The following is a 19,076-nucleotide window of genomic DNA, read 5'->3' as shown; positions in this document are numbered from 1 at the left end:
GCATTACTATCACCTCTGTCCATTGCACCATCTTCATACGCAATACTGTACATATTGAAAGCTCGTACAAACAATAGGAAGTTCAAACCAGGATTTATTCCCAGTTGTTTTTCCCCTAAACCTCCTTTTTTAACAGTTTTTTGAGGCCGCTACGTATTTACAACCTACTGTATTTAATTGGAAGTTGCATTTGTTAACGAGATAGTAGAGCCTGGATACTTAGTCGAATCGTATGTATCAGAATAGCAGCAATTAGATCGGATAGCGTCTATTTTAAAGGCTAATAACGACGGGAAAGCTCCTGTTAGCATTAGCATCAGAGCTAACAGTGATGTAAATCTGCTACGTCATGTGATGGCGTTACAAGAAGTCAAAGCTCTGTACACACCAGCTGATTTATTTATATGTATATTTTCTTAATTCGAAATCAGTCGATCTGGGTCCGAGGCTCTGTGGTTCCATAAGTTTTAATTACATTCCCTGTAAATAAGTTCGTTATATGAGTCATTCTATAAGAGTGCAGCAGCCGGAGACTTAAAGAACTGACAGCAGCTTCTAACTTCATCACAGGAGCTGATCCCACATCTGCTTTCAACTTAAACATCTGGAAACACTCTCTCACACACACACACACACACACACACACACACACACACACACACACACACACACACACACACACACACACACACACACACACACACACACACACACACACACACACACACACACACACACACACACACACACACACACACACACACACACACACACACACACACACACACACACACTGCACCTTTATTGAAACAACAACATATCCCAAACACACTCACAGGAATACAAAATACATAAACAGGCAAACAAATGCATGTAAGCACAAAAACATAACCCAAGGCAAATCAATACACACACACACACACACACACACACTTCAGCCTCTCAGTCACCCATAGAGAACAATGCCTTGACTTGCCAGACAGACCCATCAAACCATTTTAACGCTCAGCCCCTGGCACTGTTGCACACACACACACACACACACACACACACACACACACACACACACACACACACACACACACACACACACACACACACACACACACACACACACACACACACACACACACACACACACACACACACACACACACACACACACACACACACACACACACACACACACACACACACACACACACACACACACACACACACACACACACACACACAGGATTTATGGGCAGCTGGTTGGCCCCTGACAGCAGAACAGACATAAATCTACACCCGGGCTTCGGACTTGGCCTGTTCCTCCTGATCCATTTAGGGCCTATTAGATGTATGTAGGGCAGTTGTGTGTGTGTGTGTGTGTGTGTGTGTGTGTGTGTGTGTGTGTGTGTGTGTGTGTGTGTGTGTGTGTGTGTGTGTGTGTGTGTGTGTGTGTGTGTGTGTGTGTGTGTGTGTGAAAAGATAATTGTTGAGCCTATCAGATTAGTTCCTTCTGTCTCCAACAGTTACACAGGAGCTGTGACAACAACCCAGAACCACAAAGTAAGGTTCTTTAAAACACTCAAATACTGATTGGCTTCAGTTTGCATCAAATTACCACTCCGTCTCGAAGCCATAACTCAGTTAAATGTTGAAACACACACATGAAACACACCTTTTTAGATTCAGTGTGACTCACATTCTCGGAAGATAGCAAAACATGTAATTTACATTCTCAATAGAAGCTCATAATACCGCTTCAAAGTCAAAGAAAAAGCCGCAGCAGAACTTGCTTGAGAATCTGCATGTTTTTAAGGTTCATTCAGTCACACAGTCATCCTGTGAAAGTTGAATGCAAAGGTACACTGCAAACAGGAAGTGCTAATAGCTGATTCTGCATACCACTCTGTAAGTTTTCGTTCTGAAAGGCTCGACTCCCCTAACGCTTTATCAGACAGAGAATCAGATATATAGATAGTGTGTGAGGTTGGTGTACTTTAAACACTTTGCATTCAATTCTCACTTCTTCCTGAAGTCATGACTCAGTGAAATGTCAGTGGTTTTACTCAAAGTGATCCAGTAATAGTTGTATGCATACAGGTACACTGCAAACAGGACGTGCTAATAGCTAATCCTGCAAACTTTACTCTGTATGTTTTCGTCTCTGAAACGCTCGACTACTTTATCAGATTGAGACTTTCTGGAGCTCTGTGACGACAACCAAGAGCAACTCATAAAGAAAGACGCTCTGTGTGAGGTACTTCAAAACACTGAAGACATGTAATGCTTCAGTTTGCATCACATTCTCAGACAGTGAGACAAGAATTTGTAAAATAAATGAGAAAAAACTCACTTATTATTTGATAGATTGGTCTTAATATTACTTTTTGATGCTTTAATTAGTTTATGCTTTTTGATGTGTGTAACTAAGTGTCTTTGTTTGCACCCTAGCTTTCCTCAAAGGCCCTTTAAGGAAGGAATAACGTATCCTGAATTGAAATCAACAAACATGAAGAGGGAGAGGAGTGAAAGTAAAACGTCCTCTCCCTCTCCAAACGATGTGTGTGTGTGTGTGTGTGTGTGTGTCCTCTCCCTCTCCAAACGATGTGTGTGTGTGTGTGTGTGTGTGTGTGTGTGTGTCCTCTCCCTCTCCAAACGATGTGTGTGTTTATTTTGCTTTGTGTTGTTTATTTGGAGGAGGAAAGAGGCAGGAGTGGAGGGGAGATCTGATCCTGTCTGTGAGGAAATACAGAACATTTCAGCCTATTTTGAAAAAACTGACCTTAATTTAAACCGTTTTCAACCTCTAAGCAAGGGGGGGGGGGGGATTCTACATTGCCACGGCAACCGGCAATCGTCTCTAATCGAATTTATAGCCAATCAAAACAAAAACACCAGCTGGTCCCTCCCACCTCTGAATCTGTATTGACATTTGAGTGTGTGTGTGTGTGTGTGTGTGTGTGTGTGTGTGTGTGTGTGTGTGTGTGTGTGTGTGTGTGTGTGTGTGTGTGTGTGTGTGTGTGTGTGTGTGTGTGTGTGTGTGTGTGTGTGTGTGTGTGTGTGTGTGTGTGGTGAGCCCAGGTGTGATGCTTCCTTCTCCAATCACACACCAATCAACCTCAGTTAATATCCAACCACAAAATATCACGGCTTATTGGCTAAATTATATGTGTGTGTGTGTGTGTGTGTGTGTGTGTGTGTGTGTGTGTGTGTGTTACAGCAACATAAACTTTTTACAGTAGCAGATTCATACTTTCAATTTCTTCAAACTCTTCTCTTTTCACAACATTCAGCCAATCAATGGCCTCGCTCTGGTCAGCTCGTTTGATTGGCTGAGAGCCTGCAAGGACAATTAACTATAGTTCAACTCCTCTCAGATATCCAAAGAGAAACAAAAATAACAACAACAAGGTCAAACACCACTGGGGTAAACAGGGAAGAGCATTTTCTGAATCAGCCATTCAGCTTTTAGATTGATTTCCCGCCCGGCAACAAGACAATTTCACATTCACGAATTATTTATCCAATTCCTTTTCTGTACTTTTCACACTTTTTAAGTAAAAGGCCTTAAGCTCCCTCTGTTTATATAATGTGCAACATGAATAAATGTGCCTTGCTAGCTAGCATTAGCATCTCACCAGGTGAATAAATAGCTTTAGAGAGGCACCAATCAGTGTTGTATTTACCTGTCCTCTATTTCTCTGAGTGTCCCTGAAAGCACCACGGTATTAAAGCTCTGATGAAATCACACGAGGCTGTTGTTTGCGTTTTCTCTGCTGATGACACCTGTTGTGTCTAAATATAAAAAACATATCCATCATGTATTTATGAGGTTAAGCGAACTGGACCTGGAGGAAAATGTTTATAAAAAGAAGGGAGACAGGAAATTGAACTTCTAGACGCTGACTTATCCTCATCATTTCATTTCCATTCTGAGGTAAACGGAGAGGACAGCGGGGAATCAGACCTGCAACAACAACAACAGTCTATATTTATTTCTGTCGTGTGTGGTGACATTCACATCCACTCATGTGTGCTTTATTATCAATATCATCACTGGGGAATCAAATCAGCTCAATCTGCAGCTAAAATATGGTTGTATCTTTACATATTTCTTGAGTTGTTTTTCTTGGTTATTGTACGTTAGTGTCTGCATTGTGTCCTGCATCACATGCAACATTAACTCAGACAACAATCTAAGAAAACAAACAACGATATATACAATAAACCTAACATAAAACATATATTTAAGAACCTGAAACGAGCATTCGTTCTAGGATTAAGCGCCATATTTGATTTTAGGATTATCTGATCCTTATTAAATTGAAGGCCCATGTATCTCTCTGATTTATCGTCAGATAAATGTTCTGGATCGGATTGGAGGCAGAGACAATGATATGATTGTATTATGGGAGGATGATTCATAGGGCTAGTCGAAGGATTGACCTACAGATTTTCATTTCATTCAGTGCAGCAGTTTTAAGCTTAAAGAGGCGGACAAACGCCTAAAAAAACTACAATTTCTCTCCGGTCAAAAGCTGTTACACACACCTGTACTGACAGGGCGACTGGCAGGTAGACGGTCTATCAAAGGGTCTTTGTTTTAGTAGGAAAATATCTGATTGAAAAGGAACTTCATGAGGGTCGAATGGGGAACAAGGTACAGTTTTTCCTCCATATGAACAGAAACCATCTTCTGTTGATTATGCATTTACATGTCCTCAATGTTCTTAATGAATAATCAAACTTTCAGCCCTAAATCAAATCATTTTTCTGCCTCACATTCTGTTTTTTTTATTTGCAGGTGGTTGTAAAAAGAGGCAATCTGTTCCCTCCACAGGTGAGAGACACAGGTGCGTCCTCACAATGAAATTAAAACCGACCAATGATCACGCCTTCATCGGGGACGAGCAGCTAACTAAACACCGCCTCACTTCAGCGCGCTTTGGTTCCTCTCCAGATTTCATCTCTCGGAGCAAAAGAGGGAAACAGGTGCAGGCGTCTGCTAATAATAAGCATCTATATGAATCTAAATCAACAGATTAATTTCCCTCTCTGGCTGCGAGCATCCATTCCCCGGGCGCTGCCGGATGGAGGAGAGAAAAGAGAAAGCAGAAAATGACGTTTGGAAGAAGAGAGAAGCAGGTGCAGGCGGCTCGGTTACAAACAGACATTACTGTTATTAGAATAAAAGCTTCAATTCCCCGTCGTCTCATTAGCCAATAATGGCTCCGTTCCCTCTGAATGCCACAGCTGATTGGCTGACTCATCTCCGCTAATTCACTTTGTGCTAATGGAAAAAAGGAGGAGGAGGAGGAGGAGGAAGAGGAGGAGGAGGAAGTGTTCTTTTATAATAAAAATGCAGGAAAAAGACAGAAAGAGCTTTCAGTTTGTGGAAATCTGCAGAGAGGAAAACATTGATTTTGTATTTTTCTTTACTGTTCTCCAGCTGGAGGAGCACAAACGCAGTCAGTGCAAGCAGAAGAATGAGCAACATTTCTTACCTTAAACCAACATTTCACAGTCAAACTCTGACAAAGCCACCACCAAAACCAGCAGAAATGACACCAAGATACAACCTAAACCTATTCAGAAATGTGCACGATAAACCATCTTAAAATTGGGATTAATTACACACAAAAATGAGGAGAAGGAAGTGTTCTTTTATAATATAAATGCAGGAGTAAAGACAGAAAGCTTTCAGTTTCTGGAAATCTGCATCTTTTCTGTTTTCCAGCTGGAGGAGCACAAACACCGTCAACATCCGAACAAAATACCACCTTAAATCAGTTTCAAACCGTAAAACTTTACCAAATTAGACCAGTCCAAAATCTGACAACTTTGACAAGTCTAGAAACTGTCAAATATGACATTTAAAACCAGCTAAAACTCTGACAAAAGTACCACCTAAAAACCAGCTAGAAATCAGATTGAGATACAAAATAAAATGAGTCAGAAATGGGAACAGTATACCACCTTAAAACAGGAGAAGGTGTTCTATAATAACAGAAATGAAAAAGACAGAAAGAGCTTTCATTTTGTGGAAACCTGCAGAGAAGACTATAAACTGTATGTAGGAGGAACAAACACACCATCAGTTTCAGCAGAACAATTAGCAACACTTTTAACCTTAAACCAGCCCAGAATCACAAAAAGTCCTCAAATAAACCAGTCCCCTGAACAAGATACCGCCTTAAACCCGTCCGAATTTAGACAAAAATACAACTTTGAAACCGTCTAGAAACTGTGGAATATTCCATTAAAACTCTGACAAGGATACAACCTTAAACAGTTACACAATTTGACAGAAATACCACCTGAAAGCAGCTAGAAATCCACACAAAACTCATCTGAAATGGGAACAGTGTACCACCTTAAAATTGTCAAAAATAGAGGAGGAAGTGTGTTTTTACAACAAAAATGCACGAAGAACACAGAGATATATCTTTCAGTTTCTGGAATCCGGCAGAGGATAATATATATCTGGAGGAGCAAAAACATGATCAGAATTAGCAACGATTTTGACCCTAAACCAGCCCAATATCAGATAAAATACAACCCTGAAACAGAGTAGAATCTGTCCAATATGCCACATGACTACTGCCTCCTTTATTATAGTCAAGGTTCCATGGATGAGTGTGTAGGATCCACACTTCAGAGCCATTCAGCTTTTAAAGACAAGTCATATTTGCCTTGGTCTTGAACTTCTAGGGCAACTTAAGCCTCTTTGTTTAGGATTCAAACCGAGATAACCTCAGGGTCCTCATCAGAGTCATCGTCTCAACTCGACAAACTTCGCCCAGAGCCGCAGAAGAGGTGAGGATGGATTATTGGCCCCGGGCTTGAGACACAACATGTCACTCAAAGAGACACACACACTCAAAGTGATCACACAGAGAAACAAAATACTACAAGTGGACCAAAACAACCACACAGACACTCATATCTTACATTTAAAGTAGAAAAACAACCCAATAGAGACACAAAATGACCTAAAAAGAGACACAAAATGACCTCTAAGTGAACCAAAAGAACTTCAAAGAGGCTAAAGTTGTTTACCACTGACTATGCAAAGAGAAAAACAACAACAACAAACTGTAAATGACTAAATACAGACATAAAGAATGCCTAATAAACAACTGTAGTTGCTAAACAAATGCAAAGAGCCTAAAGAACACTATGCAAAAGAAAAAACCACAAATACAAAAAATGACCAAAAAGACACATCAACAAAGTGTGTGTGTCTGGTTCCTGTCGTGCTGAGGTTGTGGGGTCTGTGTGTGTGTGTCCATCACTTGTGACGATGAACTGATTTTCATGTGAAAAATCTGCAGAATTTCCCTTTAAATGGAAATCATGACAGTTATCAGTCACACACACACACACACACACACACACACACACACACACACACACACACACACACACACACACACACACACACACACACACACACACACACACACACACACACACACACACACACACACACACACACACACACACTAAATTAAACTAAACCTGCAGGAATTCAGAGCTGAAAACATGGAAGACCCCGACATCACTCTGTGTGTGTGAGTGGGTGTGTGTGTGTGAATGGGTGGGGCGGTATGGTCAGTACAGCGTGTCTCCTCTCTCCCCTCAGGCCTGTTTGTTTTGGATACAGATCACAGAGTTTCGGACAAACACACACGGACACACGGACACACGGACACACACACACACACACGGACACACACACACCCATCCTCCCGGGACGTCCCCCCCGCAGCTTCCTGTCGCCACGTTCTCTCTCTCCTCACATAGTGATGACATCATCAACCGCTCTGACCCAATCAGCTGTCAGATCTGCTGATATCGCAACACTTCTATTGTCGCCACGGCAACTGCTATCACAACAACTGATAGGGCAGTTTTTCAATAACAAATACTTCTAGGACTACTCTCACAGTCTCTGATGCTTTATCCTCTTATAACGTTTATTTAGAATTGATGTTAGGTTCCTCCGCTTTAAGCTACTTTCTTTTTACTGACGGATGTTTCAGCAACATTCAAGGGAAATACTACCTGTAAATATAAACACACTTTAAATATGTCTTTAAAGAGTCCTCTCCTGCTGATGTTCAGGTGTATATCAGTATGTAAGGGTCTCTACTTTAAAGAGTCCTCTCCTGCTGATGTTCAGGTGTATATCAGTATGTAGTGTCTCTACTTTAAAGAGTCCTCTCCTGCTGATGTTCAGGTGTATATCAGTATGTAGTGTCTCTACTTTAAAGAGTCCTCTCCTGCTGATGTTCAGGTGTATATCAGTATGTAGTGTCTCTACTTTAAAGAGTCCTCTCCTGTTGATGTTCAGGTGTATATCAGTATGTAGAGTCTCTACTTTAAAGAGTCCTCTCCTGCTGATGTTCAGGTGTATATCAGTATGTAGTGTCTCTACTTTAAAGAGTCCTCTCCTGTTGATGTTCAGGTGTATATCAGTATGTAGAGTCTCTACTTTAAAGAGTCCTCTCCTGCTGATGTTCAGGTGTATATCAGTATGTAGTGTCTCTACTTTAAAGAGTCCTCTCCTGCTGATGTTCAGGTGTATATCAGTATGTAGAGTCTCTACTTTAAAGAGTCCTCTCCTGCTGATGTTCAGGTGTATATCAGTATGTAGAGTCTCTACTTTAAAGAGTCCTCTCCTGCTGATGTTCAGGTGTATATCAGTATGTAGCGTCTCTACTTTAAAGAGTCCTCTCCTGCTGATGTTCAGGTGTATATCAGTATGTAGCGTCTCTACTTTAAAGAGTCCTCTTCTGCTGATGTTCAGGTGTATATCAGTATGTAGAGTCTCTACTTTAAAGAGTCCTCTCCTGCTGATGTTCAGGTGTATATCAGTATGTAGCGTCTCTACTTTAAAGAGTCCTCTCCTGCTGATGTTCAGGTGTATATCAGTATGTAGTGTCTCTACTTTAAAGAGTCCTCTCCTGCTGATGTTCAGGTGTATATCAGTATGTAGAGTCTCTACTTTAAAGAGTCCTCTCCTGCTGATGTTCAGGTGTATATCAGTATGTAGAGTCTCTACTTTAAAGAGTCCTCTCCTGCTGATGTTCAGGTGTATATCAGTATGTAGAGTCTCTACTTTAAAGAGTCCTCTCCTGCTGATGTTCAGGTGTATATCAGTATGTAGTGTCTCTACTTTAAAGAGTCCTCTCCTGCTGATGTTCAGGTGTATATCAGTGTGTAGAGTCTTTACTTTAAAGAGTCCTCTCCTGCTGATGTTCAGGTGTATATCAGTATGTAGTGTCTCTACTTTAAAGAGTCCTCTCCTGCTGATGTTCAGGTGTATATCAGTATGTAGTGTCTCTACTTTAAAGAGTCCTCTCCTGCTGATGTTCAGGTGTATATCAGTATGTAGAGTCTCTACTTTAAAGAGTCCTCTCCTGCTGATGTTCAGGTGTATATCAGTATGTAGAGTCTTTACTTTAAAGAGTCCTCTCCTGCTGATGTTCAGGTGTATATCAGTATGTAGTGTCTCTACTTTAAAGAGTCCTCTCCTGCTGATGTTCAGGTGTATATCAGTATGTAGAGTCTCTACTTTAAAGAGTCCTCTCCTGCTGATGTTCAGGTGTATATCAGTATGTAGAGTCTCTACTTTAAAGAGTCCTCTCCTGCTGATGTTCAGGTGTATATCAGTATGTAGAGTCTCTACTTTAAAGAGTCCTCTCCTGCTGATGTTCAGGTGTATATCAGTATGTAGTGTCTCTACTTTAAAGAATCCTCTCCTGCTGATGTTCCCCCTGCAGCACCTCTTGAGTCAAACGGAGGCGTTTCAGGATTGATAAAGCCATTAAGCTTTAAAAAACATGTATTTTGGCAAATGTTGTATATCAATTTAAAATGTAGGTACTTTTTTTGGTTCATTGTAAGCTTCTTATTCAATGTTATGCTTCAACAAACCTCCACTACATGTTTCTGACAGCTATTGTTATTCATCTTCAAAAACAGATTTTCTTCTTTGTCTTTCTCTCAGTTTTCCTTCAGATGAAATCTCTCCTTTTCTCTTTACATCTCTCTCCCATGCACCCTGGGAGCAGAGGTGAGAGTTGGGTCGGTTCACAAACTAAATCAGGCTCCCCGAAGTAAACACAGCGTCTGCAGTGTTTACAGACGCTCACACGATGATGTATGGATGCATTAACGTCTCCACTGTGACCGTCACCGTATTATAATGTGGACTTCACGCTGACCGTGAGGGATGATGCCTCTGCAGGTTGGTTTCTTTATGAACAGAAAGCAGAGGCGGTGTTTTAAAGCCAGATGTGCGTGTGCGTGTGGGTGTGGGTTTCAGTGAGCGGCTTCCAGGGAGACATCAGGCTGCAGTGTGTGGACAGTCAGATGTGATTATGTTGTTAGAGGAGGCCGACTGGGAACCATCCCAACTACAGTCAGCCTGCTGCTGGAGAAGGAATACCTTAAACCAGTCAAAGATCTGACCTTTATACAGCCTTAAACGATTACAAGAATTACACAAATACGAGTCCATAATCTAAGCAATATACTGCTTATAACAGACACACAATACAACCTTAAAATTGTTAGAATATAGTTCAAATACCACCTTAAAAGTCTTAAATAGGACACATACTCCACCTTAAACCAGTCCAAAATCACATACAGAATGAAAGCAGCCTCCAAAATCTGAACAATATACTGGTTTGAATCAGTCCAAATTCAGATAAAAAATACCACCTTAAACAAGTATAAAAACCTTTATACAGCCTTACATTTACATTACATTAAAATCATTTCACAAATACGAGTCCATAAACTAAGCAATACACTGCTTAAATCAGTCCCAATAAGGATTGAAATATAAACTTAAAATAGTCAAAAATGTGTCGAATTTAGCCCCTAATTTAACCAGCCTAAACTCTGAAAACAGCTACCAACTTAAACAATTCCAATATATGCAAATATGCCACATTACAACTGTCCAAATTCTGTAAAAAATACCACCTTAAATCAGCTACAAATCTGACAAATACCACGTAAATCAAATCCAAAATCTGAACCATATACCACCTTTAGATTGTCAACAATTAGACAAAGATGAATATCAAATATACCGCCTTTAAGCAGTCCGGTATTGAAAGAATATACCATCTTTAAGCACTTCAAAGTCTGAATTTGAAACAGTCAAACACTTTGAAAGATAACCCACCTTAAACCCTCCAAATTCTGACAAATATAAGTATTTAAACCCCCATCACAACCCACTAAAAACTCCCACTTGGTCGTGTTGGTTAGTGGTTTTAGCTCCATTTGGCTTCCACTTTTAGGTGAAGGTTCCTCAGATAAAAAAACCTGGAAATTGCGTGTTTGTTCTGTGGTTTACTCAAACCTTACGCTTCCTCTCCAAGGATCTGTGTACATTACGTACTGAAATATTTGATACAGATGTTTGGTTTTCCTTTTCTCACCTCAGTAATTACTGTCATCTTGTCTTTAAATAAAGCATCGGACACTATACTGCTCACTGTGGCTGGACTGGTCCGATCCCAGTTCAACTCTTTGAGGCAGGGTGGAGCTGTGTTTGAGAGGATTCTGTTTCATCTGGATTTCGCTGCGTCTCAACACCCTGAGGCTTCCTCTCTGTGTGGTCGCTCAAACCGAGCGTCCCTGTGAGGCTGCTTCAGGTTTCAGGTCCACTTCCTGCTTGGTGCTTCAGACCACCACAGCTACAACGGGATTTAGAATAATGAGCGGTTTCTTTACAATGGAAACAACGGGCTGAATTAAACCCTTTGTTTTGATAAACCGAAAGACAACAGGTGACGTCACCGCGGCATTTAGAAAATGTTGCTGTGAGTTGAAGCAGCGGAGGGTAAACACTCTGCAGGAGTTCCTCTCTGATTCAAATGCCAGAAATAACTGAAATGCATCTGGAAAAATGCAACCAACGAGGGGGCTGTTTTCTTATTTTACAAGTCTGAACGATGATGTGAAGACCTGTCGTACAAGCAGGACTGAAGAGGGCACACTGACACATTTACAACCTCAAACACCAGAATCTGAACAATATCAGCGTCAAATCCTCAAAGTACAAAACCTTAAACCAGCCAAACATAACAACTTAAGGAAAGGTCCAAACGTTTCTTGAACGACTCTAAAATCTGTCCAAGATCTAGTCTAAACTCAAAACAAATACACAACCTCAAATAGTTTCCAAGTCTGCAAGAAATACCGGCTAAAAAGTGGTGCAAATCCTTCTGAAATACATCCTTTAAACCGCCCAAATATACCGTCTTGAATAAGCCCAAAATCTTCTTTATCTGTCGCACAAGCAAGACACTCACAAGGCTTTTAAAAAAATATGCAAGTCCTCCAAACATGGTTGGACACACCAAAAGAAAGACTTAAAAATGAATTGTCAGATATGGAAATATGGAAAATGCAGTCGGTCGCCATGGCTGTTCATGCATATATCTAACCCCTTATTTTGATTGGTCCAAATTGTAATGGGTTCTTCCTTGGCTAGTGTTTCATCTTTCCAGCCAGTTTTAAGGAATATCAGATCAGTAGTTTTTCTGTAATCCTGCTACAAACAAACCAACAGTATAACCTCTTCTGCATAGATAATACAGATAGAAAAAGGACCACTAAGGCCAGTGTAATTAACTGAAATTAACTGATGATAAGCAAGCGGCAGGATCTAAATATGCAGAGTATTTTCCATCACAGGCGTGAAAAAGAGAGTCAGAAAACCCTGAAACCTCCCGGACCCATCAGACAGAGAGAGAGAGGACAGACAGGAGTGAAGGAGGAAGATGGACGGCGGGAGAAGCGCTCTGACAGACGCAGATAAAGTCAACACTGTGTGAGTTACGACTTGTTGTTGTTCCTCTGTCAGACACCCAGCGAGCCGCAGAGGCTCCATGTTAAATGAATCAGGAGTGTAACACCGCTATACACACACACACACACACACACTGAGAGTTACAGCCTTTTACTGCCTCACCAGGGAGGCTGATACTGCCAAGGTTGCCAGTTCAACTCCCAGAGTAAGACACCATGACACTGTGTTGTTTTATAGGAAGAGATGTCGGGAGATTCACAGTCAGGATGTGGTTAGCCTAGCTTAGCATAAACACTGAAAACAGGTGGAAACTGCTGGCCGTGCTACATTGGAAAATACATCTACTAACAGCTCAAAATCTGAAGATAAACATCGATTATTTTCAAAGCCATGTAAGCGTTATGGATTTTGTTCTTCTATGGAAATAAAAAATACATTTTCTTGAATTCATTAAATATTTTTGACATATATTTGCTAATAAATGAAAACATTAGAGTGTCAGGGTTCCAGGAGTATTTCATTTACGACACGTTTCTGAGTTTCCTATGATGTTTATGACACTTGTAACTGCTTGTCTTATTTCTATTGGATGGAGAACTACAATTCCCAGAATGCTTTGTTAGATGAACTATTATGTTCTGATGGAGTCAGTGAGCTGCGATCGATACCTTAAGCACTGTTTATTCTTTCGTCTAGCATTAACATTTTTATTTATTCTCAACAAAAAATAAGCCAAATGATCTTTTAGGAGTTCAGGCATTTTGAATGCACCCAGTAACACATAAAACTATGACTGGTTTATTTCTAAACTTAGGAAAACAGGATGTTTCTCAGCCAGGCTTTGCAAATATATTAGTGGCATCTCTCTCTTATTTTTCTAAACAGGTTTATGGATGTTTATTCTAGATTTACATCTGATGTAATGACCTCCTCACGGAACACAAAACCTAAAGACATACTTCACCTCTGTGTGTCAACATTTCCGTTATGACTCGAGTGTGATATTTGACGAAAACCAGACCAAACCTGGAAAATGTTGCACCTTAAAACGGTCCAAAATCAGTCAGAAAAATCCCCTTAAAACCAGGCGTTTCTAACTGCCTCTCCTGATTGTGGAAACCTGGTTCCTCATATACGTTCAGAAATCAGATTACTGCGGGAAACCCGACAGTCTCCACTTTACTTAAATACACCAGACTGCATCGGGGAACATGTGAGAACTCTTCAGCTGACCGGCATTAACACCGCTTTGGGAAAAACACGGTGGAATTAGAACGAAAACACAGAGGTTTTTTATAACTGTAAACTAACCGTTTGAAGGTCCCATCTGTTTGCCTGTGAAGTATAATAAGTAAAAGGTCATGTTTGGTTTTGGTTTCTGCTTCACAGATCAGCTTCAGTCCAGGAATCAGGAGATTAGATTTAGAGTTACGATGAAAGATGAACAAATAGAGTGACATTTTCAGACAAAATCAAATCTGACTTCTCGTCTATTGAGGCTTTCAAATCTGTCGCTGCTCTTTATTCCTCTGCTCTTTATCGCTCCAGTTTTCCACTGAGGTCTTTGTGTTGTATTTCTGTCTCTGGTTTTAGCGTCCTCGCCAAATTACCAATCAACCCTCGTCCCCCAAATTAAATTCAATAGAGTCCGAGCTCTCGCCAATCACAGCGGCCAAGCGAAGTAACACAGGAATGTTTTTGAACGGACGAAAGAAATGTTCTGACCTCAGTAAACCGTCAGAGGAATCAACAGAAGCATAAACTGTTACTCTGACTCAACTACGACCCACAAATACATCTAATTACTACAAAATAAAAGCACTGAAAGGTGACTTAGGTGCATGTTGATTCAGATTCAGAGAGGTTATTGTCACATAAGTTTCCAGGCTCCGTCAACAGTGCAATATAATTAAGAAATAGGGATTTAATTAAAATAAAAAGTAGTGATGTGATGCCGTGGTGCAAGTAATAAATGTAATAAGTGTTTAGTTTTAAGCATTTAGTAATAAGTAAGTATTTAGTATTAAGATTAAGTATTTCATTTTAAGCACAAGTGATGAATCTGGTTTTATTGTTCGTTTTTTATTTGACTTTTTATCTTATTTTGGTTTTTTTACCTCTGTAAAGCGTCTTTGAGCGCCTGATAAAGCGCTTAATAAATATAATATATTAGTATAATTATTACCGATGTTAACTAAGATGCATTGAGACATACACATGATGATACTACAGCTTTTCTGTTTATTTAGAAGCAGACAAAAGGACAGAAAGTGCAATTAAACGCAAATTCTGGACACTACTGTCTGTAATCGCCTACCAGAAATCGGTAAATTTGACAAACCCAAAACCAAAATAAAAGCGCCATATGTGTGACACTGGTTGAATCTGCATTTCCTTACAACAGCAACACTACTCCCTTAAACCAAACTGAATATTTCCACTAAAAAAACTACGTGCATGAAAGAGAAACTGATGAAAACAGATTATTTTGGACGATAACTGCTATAGAAAATACACCGAAAAAAAGTATAGAGAGCCAGAAATACGTCCGCCTCCTCCTCCAGTTTATTCCTGCTCCAAACACCCACTAATGGAGGAGGTCAGGACGTATGGAAGAAATATCCAACTCTTGTTTCTTTTAACCTCCATCTTTCTTTGACCTCAAACGCGCAGCTGCTGCCTGAACCTGAAGTCAAGTCAACTTTATTTATAACACACAACATCACAAATCACAGGGGATTCACAATCTATACCGCACACAACACCCCACTCTGACTCTCCATTGGAATAAAACTGCATGAATAAAACCTCTAACGGGGAAAAATGGTAGAAAACTCAGGAATGACGAACAGGAAATGGATGCCCATATATGGAAGTGGCAGGATTTTCTTTAATAACGGCTGAATTTCAAGCTTAATATCTTTCGTCCTTTAGTTTGAAGCAGATTTGAAAGATTTTAAGAGTGTCTCTATTATTAAATTAGTACGTTTTGATTTCCAATGCACCAACAACCATTCATATTCATTGTAAATCATTTGCTGATTATTTTTCTGGATTAGTCCAAGAACTAAAGGCTATAAAATGTCAGAGATTTTCAATAAATGTGCATTTAATTTAAAAGAATCCAGTGATGTGTTTAAATACCTAGTTTACTTCCGGAATATAGTGACATCACTATGTAACAATCAAGCTTCTAGTGGCAAGCGCTCAAACCAATGATTAGCTAAGGGGCGGGACATCCCAATGTGGTTGACCAATCACAATGATGAATGATTATTAAAGTAGTTTTGGGTAGGTAATAGTTATTTTTATAGATTTTTGATAACTTTCGGATTCTTTCAGGCGTATAAAAAAAAAATTAGAAATAAAAGCTAATAGAAATTATTCAACATTTTTAATGACAAAAAAAAGGAAATAAATCTGAAATAAAATGAATATAATAAAAACTGTCTGCCAGGATAAAAAGGAAGAAATAAATCTTATGGATCATAAAGTACGTATTTTTACAAAATCTGAAAAACGTCCACTAAATCTCGTCCTGATTTTCAGACGTTCAGACGGGGTCTTCTGCCCTCGGGCTGTTTGCAATCCCTCGTCTGTTTCTAAATGTCTGGTTGGCTGTCTAAGCGTTTGTTGGACTCAGAGAGGAAGAGGAGAAGTAGGAAGCTTCACTAAACATAGAACAAGGGTATCTCCGCCAGCATCGACAACCAAAGATCCAGCGCTCTGTTCCCGGCACAGACTCCACCTGCGGCTATCCCTCCATCAGAGGTTGCCTTCCAGAGGAATATCTCTCCGGGTTTTGGAGGAATATCTCTCCGGGTTTGGGAGAATATCTCACAGAATATTAAAGCGGCAGCTGTGTGGGAGGAGAGGTGATCGGGTCGAACGCCGAGAGGATCCATTCACATCGCTCAGCCTCCATTTTTTAGTTTTCAGGCAATTAAAATTCATCCTTTACTCGGGCTGGAAAATGGAGACGATTGTGTGTCAAATGTGAAGCAGCTTTTTATTTTAATGATGTGTGCAGGACTGTGTGTGAAGAGGACAGGATTGATGTGTGTGTGTGTGTGTGTGTGTGTGTGTGTGTGTGTGTGTGTGTGTGTGTGTGTGTGTGTGTGTGTGTGTGTGTGTGTACAAGTTTGCAATTTATTCAATTGGAAAATGAAGTTTCTATCCGTGTTCAATGAAGATTATTAACTGTGTGATTAAAATAAATCCAAATACGTCTAATTTAAGACGACAAAGTCTTTAAAGTCAGCTTAAATTGTTCATTTAGCTCAACACAAAAGGTCTTATCAAGGAGTACGACCTAACGTGAATTTACTTCTTAAATAATCAAGTAAGGGTCTGTTTTGGAGGAAAGAAATGACAGATTTAGTCAAATTATTCTATTTTTTAATACTATTTTTGCTTTGATGCTCAACTACATACTGATATACACCTGAACATCAGCAGGAGAGGACTCTTTAAAGTAGAGACACTACATACTGATATACACCTGAACATCAGCAGGAGAGGACTCTTTAAAGTAGAGACTCTACATACTGATATACACCTGAACATCAGCAGGAGAGGACTCTTTCAAGTAGAGACTCTACATACTGATATACACCTGAACATCAGCAGGAGAGGACTCTTTAAAGTAGGGACTCTACATATTGATATACACCTGAACATCAGCAGGAGAGGACTCTTTAAAGTAGAGACTCTACATACTGATATACACCTGAACATCAGCAGGAGAGGACTCTTTAAAGTAGAGACACTACATACTGATATACACCTGAACATCAGCAGGAGAGGACTCTTTAAAGTAGAGACTCTACATACTGATATACACCTGAACATCAGCAGGAGAGGACTCTTTAAAGTAGAGACACTACATACTGATATACACCTGAACATCAGCAGGAGAGGACTCTTTAAAGTAGAGACTCTACATACTGATATACACCTGAACATCAGCAGGAGAGGACTCTTTAAAGTAGGGACTCTACATATTGATATACACCTGAACATCAGCAGGAGAGGACTCTTTAAAGTAGAGACTCTACATACTGATATACACCTGAACATCAGCAGGAGAGGACTCTTTAAAGTAGAGACTCTACATACTGATATACACCTGAACATCAGCAGGAGAGGACTCTTTAAATTAGAGACTCTACATACTGATATACACCTGAACATCAGCAGGAGAGGACTCTTTAAAGTAGAGACTCTACATACTGATATACACCTGAACATCAGCAGGAGAGGACTCTTTAAAGTAGAGACACTACATACTGATATACACCTGAACATCAGCAGGAGAGGACTCTTTAAAGTAGAGACTCTACATACTGATATACACCTGAACATCAGCAGGAGAGGACTCTTTAAAGTAGAGACACTACATACTGATATACACCTGAACATCAGCAGGAGAGGACTCTTTAAAGTAGAGACACTACATACTGATATACACCTGAACATCAGCAGGAGAGGACTCTTTAAAGTAGAGACACTACATACTGATATACACCTGAACATCAGCAGGAGAGGACTCTTTAAAGTAGAGACTCTACATACTGATATACACCTGAACATCAGCAGGAGAGGACTCTTTAAAGTAGAGACTCTACATACTGATATACACCTGAACATCAGCAGGAGAGGACTCTAATTAGAATAGTTGGTGTATAACTTATGGAACACTCTTTGCTCTAAGATGATTAAAACCCCAGGTGGAAAATGTTCCTTCTCACATCTGCTTTCTGTCCTTTTGCTTTTCAGTTTCCTCCACACAGTGAAGCTATCTGCAGAGTAAAGTGTGTAAATCCTCCGGAGAGGAGTGTGTCCTGGCGTCTCTTACAGACTGAAGGAGACACTAAACAGACTCTGTGCAGCTCAGAGCGACGTGTCTCTGACAGTGAGAGCGTCTCTGAGAAATAACACCAACCAGACAACTTTACAAGGTGCTGCTGGTGGTGGGGGAAAGGGGGAAGGGGGAAGGGGGAAGGGGGAGGGGGCCTCTCTGCAGACACACCGACCGTCTGTCCTGCTGCTACACCTCCATGCACCGCCAGTGAATAAATAAGCCTGGATATGAACAGATTGTTTGCTGTGTTATGAAATGAAAACAACGCTCGGATTATTTTCAGATAACAATAAGAAGAAGAGAGAGCGAGTTCACCGAGGCAGCAGGAAATGTGTTAGAGAAACGAAATATGTATCTGATAGATGGGTATTATTATCACTG

The 19,076-nt window shown here is 40.2% G+C and overlaps 1 protein-coding gene across 1 annotated transcript in view; it reads right to left on the bottom strand.

Moving 5' to 3' along the window:
• The window catches only part of plxna3 (plexin A3), a 118,690-nt gene that overhangs the window by 63,812 nt on the left and 35,802 nt on the right, over positions 1 to 19,076 (bottom strand). The gene's annotated exons all lie outside the window — the stretch shown is intronic.

This window comes from Eleginops maclovinus, chromosome 1 (genome assembly GCF_036324505.1).
Source record: "Eleginops maclovinus isolate JMC-PN-2008 ecotype Puerto Natales chromosome 1, JC_Emac_rtc_rv5, whole genome shotgun sequence".
NCBI lineage: Eukaryota > Metazoa > Chordata > Actinopteri > Perciformes > Eleginopidae > Eleginops > Eleginops maclovinus.
The sequence above is the reverse complement of the archived record's forward strand: the minus strand, read 5'-3'. Positions and strand labels throughout refer to the sequence as shown.